A 7,796-nucleotide genomic window follows, 5' to 3' on the forward strand; every position below is an offset into this window, starting at 1 on the left:
TATGAACGGGGGTGGGGGGGTGATAATGGAAATTTGAACCAGGGAGTTTGTAATTTTAAGTTTCTCTACTGGTAAAATTCTTTCATAGTTTCAAACTAACCATGAAAAGTCTGCATCTCTGTTATCTCTGGCTCCCTTGATACTCTTGACAGAGCTAACTGGGGGGTCTCAGAGAATCCCAGATCAATGTTCCAGAACCCTACTTCTAAGAAAGAACATGCATGATTCAAGGGTGTCATGTAAGTACAAATTCGGTGCAGTTGCTTGGATCTAGGGAAGAATGTTTTCCTGCATTGAAAGAGAAGCGTTTACTGAGCATCTGTTGTTTACAAGCAGACTCCACACTGGAAGCTTTACCTGGATAATCTGGCACAGTCATCCACTTACTCATACATTTCTGAGTTCCCGGGTAATACGCCATGAGTGGATTGGGATTGTACAGATAGTTAACAGAGTACACCCACAAGATGACCAGTGCTGCCAGCCTGGGGTCACTGCCTTGTCTTGATAGGCTAAAGTGGGAAGAATCTTCTCCAAGGGAGTTGGCTGTGAACGGACTCTTAAAGCACAGCTGAGAAGTGTGCCACGTAAGGAGATATGTGGATAGAACTCAGAGGTGCGGGACATCTGAGGAAGAGAGAATATCTGCGAGGGACAGCAGCAGGACAGTCAGGGACATCAGAGAAATGGTCTATAGTCAAGAAAAACAGAAAGAAGTCTACAGCAGGGAACAAGGGCCTGGTCAAAAAATGAATGAAAAAAGGAATAGTAAAAATCCAAACATCCAGGAAGCTAAATCTGATAAACTATCCAGATCAAACTGTCAAGGTCAGCATGGGAAATGACTGGGCCTGTGGGTCACCTTACTAACACAAGGTGAGAACGAGTTCCACCTTTGCCTCTTCTTCTCCCAACTTAGTCCAGAGAAAAACGTCAGACCCAAAGTAAGGGCTGCTCTGTAAAGTGTCTTGACCAGTACACCTCAAAGCTGCCACAGTCATCAGAAATGAGGAACATCTGCGACACTCATCACAGCTGAGAGGTCCCTAAGGAGACAGGACAGTTGGAATGTGGGGTCCTGGATGGGATCCAGAACAGAATGTAATGTCAAGGGAACTATGGAAATCTAAACAATCTAACTCTAGTTAGTGATACTATCTCAATATCCATTCATTCACAGTGGCAAAAGCAAGAGAGTAATGGGGAGATCAGGATGTGAGGTATGGCAACTCTTCGTATCATTTCCTATTTCCTGTAAATTTATGATGAACCTTAGATCAAAAGTTTATTTTAATGAGTAGGATACTCAGTTAAACCCAACCTTCAGATAAACAATGACTTTGGTGGGGGGAGGGGCAGGTACATAAACCCCATGAAGTACTTGAAAGATAGTTGTACTAAAAAAGTATCCATGATTGATCTGAAATACATGCTTTACTGAGTCTAGTGGAGACTCTCCCTGGGAGGAAATTCACCCTGAGAGCACTTAGGTCAGTAAGGAGGATCATAGCTAGGAAAGAAAATAATGTCCATCCTCCAAGGTCAATGGGCAGGTGAGGAGACTGAGGTACAATGCCTGTGCTAGAGTCCTCCGGCCAGCTTAGTGGGCAGCTTAGATCCTAACACAGGCCTGTCTACCTATTACATCTCTACGCTTTACTCCTTCTAGAAACATCCCTGAGAATTCATACTTGCTGGCAATGAACAAAAGAGAGTCAAAACCAGACGATAATCCCAGAGGACCCCACCAAAGGCAAGCAAGGGCTCCTAACCATCCAAACTCAAGGCCTTCCCCAAGCAAAAGGTGGCCCCTTGCTAGAAGAGATTCAGTAAGGATGAGTCTAAGAGACCCACTGAGGTCTCCTAACCCCCCTCCTCACAGGTCCTGGTTGTCACTGTTAAACTGAAAACATGCAGGCACTAGAAGAGTTCTCAGGAGCCATCCAACATCCTCCTGGGAGTGAGATCACATTCACGTTTATCCTATGAATGTGACCTTCTTGGTCTCTTCCAGTACTTTCTAGCCCTTTCCCTTTGCCTCTTTTCTGTCTCAACGATCTGTTGGAGTGTCAGAATACAGCTTACAAAACTGGTTAGAAGTCTGGACTAAGTGAGCATCAAAGGTCTCTGAGACAGACTCCCCAAAAGCTAGTCTGCCCAGAAAGAGAAGTGTGGAAGGTAGACCCTCACGGCTAAGGGTCATCTCCTCTCTGTCTTGTTCCAATTAGGGGAGGCTGCTTTATAGCTGGAGTCCATGGAGATAAGGCTAAGAAGCTGAGCTTCACTCGGCACAGCTCACATGTTCCAGGGCTTATTTTAGTAACACCTGAGAGAACTCAGAAGGGAGAAAGAAGAGTAACGTGGGTTCCTGCCAGCCACCAGAGTCTCCTGCAGGAAATTAGTGACACCAGCCAGCTGTTCCAAGGCCCTTGCTGGGCTGTTTCTTCTCTACCCCAAGTTCTCAGGGGACAGCTATCCCCCTGTGGCCTGCCATCTCTGGAAGACAAAGAGGGCAACCCCCAGCCTGCTGTGTGTTTACCTCCAACGTGGACGTCATGAAACCACCCGTAAACATAGCTTTGCCTGAGTAGGGTGACGATGGGGGTGGCGGAAGTGTCTGGCAATCCTCTTTTCTCTAGAAATGGGATTGGAAACTGGGTAATCGCCTAAATGGGGAGCCTTGATGAGTCGCTAAGCACTGGCTTCCATTTTATTATGGTTATGAGGCCCACTGAGCTAACATAATCCCTTTCCTGGGCTCTGAGAGATTGCCAGGCAGCCAGCCACTGCCCCACCTGCCACCCCAGGTGCATTAGTCTGATGGGAAGAGGCCCTGAGCTCTGTACAGACTGCATTTCATAATGGCATTTAAAAGTGGTGACTGAGGATCGCATCAGGGGCTGGGACACTGCTGTACGGGCGACTCCCTCTGCCCTTTGACACTGTCCTCCTTCCCTCCCAACATGAATGGGACATATGTCGTCTAAATGCAAGGTCGTTGAGGTGAAAGGGCTGCTGGGGGAAGATTTCAACTTAAAATGGCTAGTGGGAACATGTCATCACGGAAGAATCATAGGTGGCAGCCTTCAGCAATTCCACTAACTCTCGGGGCCTCTTACCCACTCATCTGTGCTCTGTGACTTCTAAGGCTCTTTTTGGTTTCTCGAGTAAAGAACCCCCAGATTCACAGTTCACCAACTGAGCTAGGAGTTCCATCAAAGTTATTGATTGGTTTGTTTTATCTTCTATTATTTATAGCATATATTATATAATAATAGGCTACCTTTTATTCTTATAAATTATAATATCATTTACTGATGAATACCTTATAGAATGGGATGATCTAGCAGTGGCTGAAGGAGAGGCTCTAATAGACTATGACAATCAAGGAAGGCATAAGCCCAGAAGAGGAAAGGGGCTTAGGAAATAGGGGAGAAACACTCAAGGCCACATCATCTAGAGCTCACCCCAGCAGGCAAATGAACTAGAGATTCGGGCAGCTGATTCCTGCTGATGGGACTCAGAGAGTTCAGCATAAATCACTGCCTGCCGTGTGTGCCATTTAGATCCTAAATGGAAGCTTTGCTTTAACCCTGCTTGCTTACTTACTCAATCACTGAACAGCCGGGACTGCAGCAAAATTAAGACAGGATTTAGATTCGGAAGCTGGGCCCTGGAGGCAATGCCAGCATTTCCTCATTACACGATATTGAACGAGGCGTTTCGCCATCATGAGCCAGCAAAATGAGGCTTGGTCTTGTTGTGCACACTTTATGGGATGAGTTGCCAACTTTTGCACAACTCCAGGGAACTCCATGCCTGTGTGAACAGTGCTGGCTGAAATTGGGCGACATGCGAATTGCTCAGCCAGATATAGCATGCCTACTTGTAGTCTCCAAATGTCAAATGACATAAGACACATTAGCCATAAACACAAACGAGGCGGTATTATTATACCAGTGACATTCTAGAAGAGGATGTTACATCAGTTTGGGAAAAATTGCAAAAGGCTAAAGTTTAGCAGCCTCCAGTTCCACACTGTACACATCCCACCCTAGAGTCAGCATTGTGACTCAGACTGCAAGAACCAAAGAACAGCAAAATAGGATGTGACCCTAAGCCCAAGGAGAGGCAATTATCTGTTTAGTCTGTCCATGTTTGCCCTCCACACTATTTTCCTCTCCAAACCCTTCTTCCATAGGACAACTGAGATGTCTCTATTAAGACAGGCTGTCATGGGCATTCCAGACCAGGGAAGAAAATAGAGAGAAGAAATGTCCAGCCCCTGAATTCCATGCACTCTCACACGGCAACCTACCATCTTTGTACTCTGGATAGCTGGTCTTAACATGACCCTGTGCTCTAAGTGAGAAATGTTTGGCCCCCTCCAAATTCCTATGCTGAAATGAAGTCTTCAGTGTGATTTGGAGGCAGGGCCTTTAGGGGACAATTGGGTCACAGGAGCGGAGTCTCATGGATGAGCTTAATAAAGAGGCCCAGACTGGGCCTGCGCCTTCTGCTATGCAAAGATATAATATCTCTCCACTGTCACAACACAGCAGAGGCATCACCAGAACCCAGGCAAGCTGGTTCCACCATCTCAGGTTTGGTAGCCTCTAAATCATGTGAGAAATGCATTTCTGCTGTTCATAGGTCACCTGCCGTGTGCTACTTTGCTGTAGCAGCTCAGACTAATACACCTTCCAACCTTGCACTAACCACATATTCCTAGGGAGGGAGAAAGAGACACAGACTCATGATTGCATCTCAGAGTTCACCACCCACCTCGATCTAACTCCTCCCCATGAGCCATGGTCAAGTCAGGCAGACTGAAAAATCTAAACTCTACAATGTCCATTGATAAATGAATGCCTCTCCTGAGGGAGCAAAAAGAAATTGAAAAGAATCCGAAATCCATTCATCCTCTCTCTCCACTTCTCCCTCAGATTGTCAGTTCAGGTCGTGTCCATTGGACACCCCCTGCCTTGTGTCCCAGTTCCCAAGACGCTTTTTTCTCCACACCTCAGCATAGCCTTCTCAGAGCTATTGCTTTAGAACTCACCTCTTGGATAGTCCAGTCCTTGTCATTACACAGTACATCCGTCCCGAGAAGGTTCTAACTCAGCCACACCAATTCCCAACCTCACCTCTGGCTTCTTCTTCCTAACTTGCCTACCATGTAGCACCATGGGGTAGGCCTCCCACTCCAGAACAACCTGACTGCATATATTCATTCAATGCAGGTCTAATTTAGCCTAAGGTGTATCCGGCACTAAGGTGTATTGGAGGGCAAGCTCAGACAGCATCCCAGAACTCCTAGGCTTTCAGGAAAAGCCACCCAACAGATAGACACAAAAGAGATGTCTGATGTGTTTATATAAACTATGGTGTTTGACCAGGAATTGTACTTTGACATATGTACAAAGCAGAAGGCTGAAGCAATCTCAATCAAATGGGAAGAGAAGTCATATTTGAGCTAATATCTGAAAAATTAGAAGTGACAAATTAGGCAAAGCAGGCTGGCTGATGGTAAAGGTGCCAAGCTACAGAAGAGAATTCCAAGCTGAAGGAGTTCCCTGCCCTGGGCTTGAGAGTAGGCAGGAGCCACTCAAGACTCTCTGACTGGAGCTGTATGGGAGAAGCTGGTCCTCCAGGGAGCTAAGGGAGTTACAAGGGTCCACACCATGGAAAGTTTAGAGTCTATGCTAAGGACTTAAGTCTTGATCCTAAGAGAAATGGGAAGGCATAAAGAGGTTTGGAATAACTGGCCATGGGAAGCATATGACACAATTACATTTTCAAACCATCATTCCAGCTGCTCTAAGGAGAAGGGGCTAAAGATCCAGAGGAGGACACAGAGGGCCACTGTGGAGGGAAATGCATCCATTCCAGGAGAGAGATGCAAATGTGAACCTGACCTGAGAGCTGGGAATAGAAAGCCAGGAAATTAATTTACCAAACTCAAGTTTGCCAAGCCAGATGGATAGGCAGAACCATCTGGAAAGATTGAACATCATTAGATAGTGATATTTACATGCAAGGATCCTGATATCAGTTTGGGATGGGATGGGTTTAGAAAGCCTTCAAGGCTTCTGGGTTGTTTCACTGGTTGGAGACAGAGACTTGAAATCTGCATCTGCACATGGACCTCAGCAGAGACCTGGGCAAGCTTACTTCATATCACCAGTTGTAGTCACCCCTCTCTCCACCTGTTCTACCTGTGCCTTTCTCTTAACAGAGAAAGCAGTTTGTCTGGGGCCTCGTGGTGACCTGGCAGCTCTCTCTGGCCTCCTCTTGTTCTGCTAATGCTTCTTAGAGCCATTATGGCTGCCGTCTTCCCCATTGATGATCCCACAAGACTTGAGCCAAAGACATCAGCTTTCCTCTTGATGCCCTCAACACATAGACTACAGCCTTGCTGTTTAACAAGGCCCAGGCCTACTTTTCTGACCTGCCATGAAGTCCCAGCATGCTAAGGCTCTGGAAATACATAAGACTGTCTTCTTCTGTCACCCCAAATCTAGCCTCAAGCTGAGAGGGAATCGGCTAGCATCCCTCAGTACTTCCTCCACCTGAGAAGCAGGGATGCATACCTACCAAGGACTTTAAAAAGGAAATGACATTGGTGTTTTCTCACTGTTTACACTTATATGAGGAATCAGCACTCACCAGGAGATGCATTTCTCAGTTGTTAAAGACCTGCTAGGTGCACAGGACTGACAGGGAAAGATCAACTGTCCTCAAAGGGCTTCTATTGCTTCCATTGTTCTCTTGCTGATTTAAAATAGGCGTGCTTTATTCTGCATGAACTATCTACCAGCATATCAAAGCATCAATCTGAGTTGCTCATGATTGCCAGAAAACACAAGGCAAAATCTAAGTGTATCAACACAATTGTATCACCCTCTCCTCTCCACTGTTTTTGTTTTATTTTTTTCTCTTTACTTTTTATTTTTATAATTGGGAAAAGATACTTTCTTCCATGCCAACAGGCCCTAGGCAGAACATACAACCTTGGCTGGATTTAAAGCCCTACCTTCCTTCTCTGCAAGGTCCCATGTAGAGTGCACAACCTCCATATTCTATATGTGACACCATTAACCAGTGGCATTCACAGGGAGGTATCGATACAGAGATGTGATGCGGGGAATAGATGGAACTGGTTGTGTAAAAAAAGAACTAGAGCCAACAGCCACAAAGGCGGCCAGATGCACACAAAACAGTCAGGTTTAAAGAAAGCAACGAGCCCAGGGATCGGATAAGGAACCGAACACTTAGCTGAAGCACAACAGTGGAAGGCTGAGGATTTTACACTTGACCTTGCAGGAACTGAGCACTCCCTAGGAACACTGCCTTCTTTTCCATGGTGAGCTGGTTGCCAGTGTCAGGTCTCAGCAGAGAACGTGCCTCTTGTCCTTAGAACACCCACAAATGGTGCCATGAAATAAGAAGGAAAAAAATAACTAACCGTTATATTCTGCTACCATGGACTTCAATGAATAAGGTCTAATCCTTTGTATCTATACATAATTCAGACATTTTTTTCCTTTATCCTCCATTTTCTGTTATCACGGGCTCATCCCATTAATAAGAAGAGAACGCACAGCACTTAAAGAGAATCCAGCATGGCCAAGCGGTGACTTGAACTCAGATCCCTCATGCAGAATCTGGTGTTCAAAGGCACTCTGCCTGCTTGCTTCACAGAGTCCCTCTGTCACCGGCCACCACACTGACTACTTCTGTCTGCCAGCCCTGGGTCCTTTCCAAGAAAAGACAAAGCTTCCAAACAAGCAGTA

The 7,796-nt window shown here is 45.9% G+C and overlaps 2 long non-coding RNA genes across 3 annotated transcripts in view; one reads left to right on the top strand and one right to left on the bottom strand.

The window, feature by feature from the left end:
* The window catches only part of LOC116069883, a 39,532-nt gene that overhangs the window by 14,262 nt on the left and 17,474 nt on the right, over positions 1-7,796 (bottom strand). The gene's annotated exons all lie outside the window — the stretch shown is intronic.
* LOC116069884 lies at positions 1,120-3,220 on the top strand. The gene is made up of 2 exons (XR_004110195.1): positions 1,120-1,220; positions 2,229-3,220. It is a non-coding gene; the product is annotated as an uncharacterized LOC116069884 (long non-coding RNA).

The sequence above is a fragment of the Mastomys coucha genome, unplaced genomic scaffold, assembly GCF_008632895.1.
Source record: "Mastomys coucha isolate ucsf_1 unplaced genomic scaffold, UCSF_Mcou_1 pScaffold22, whole genome shotgun sequence".
NCBI classification, from domain to species: Eukaryota; Metazoa; Chordata; class Mammalia; order Rodentia; family Muridae; genus Mastomys; species Mastomys coucha.